This window comes from Bison bison, unplaced genomic scaffold (genome assembly GCF_000754665.1).
Source record: "Bison bison bison isolate TAMUID 2011002044 unplaced genomic scaffold, Bison_UMD1.0 scf7180017864526, whole genome shotgun sequence".
In the NCBI taxonomy this organism is placed as follows: domain Eukaryota; kingdom Metazoa; phylum Chordata; class Mammalia; order Artiodactyla; family Bovidae; genus Bison; species Bison bison.
The window spans coordinates 4,499,248-4,499,654 of record NW_011495077.1 but is presented as its reverse complement, the minus strand read 5'-3'; positions in this window follow the sequence as shown (position 1 = coordinate 4,499,654).

Here is a 407-nt window from a genome sequence, read left to right as displayed (position 1 = left end):
ACGACGACACACACACACACACACACACACACACACACACACACACACACACACACACACTCTCTCTCTCTCTCTCTCTCTCTCTCTCTGCTCCCCCAGACTCAAAATACCTGCACCAGGCAGACACTCTCCAATCCAAATCCCTAACGGTGACACCTCATCTCTCCTGAGCGGCAGAGCCTGCCATCTAGACGGATCCATCAAAGTGAATTCAGTATCATGTCCCCAAATCTGCTTCCCCTTGAAAGGCCTCATCCTCCACATTCCCCAAGCCAGAGTATTCAACTCACCCCACACCCCATCAACCCCCAGAACTCCGAGAGCCACGATGCCATACACTGTCCCCACTCCTGCTGCACCAGGCAAGCCAAGGCCACCATCATCTCTCTCCTGGATGCTGGCATCAG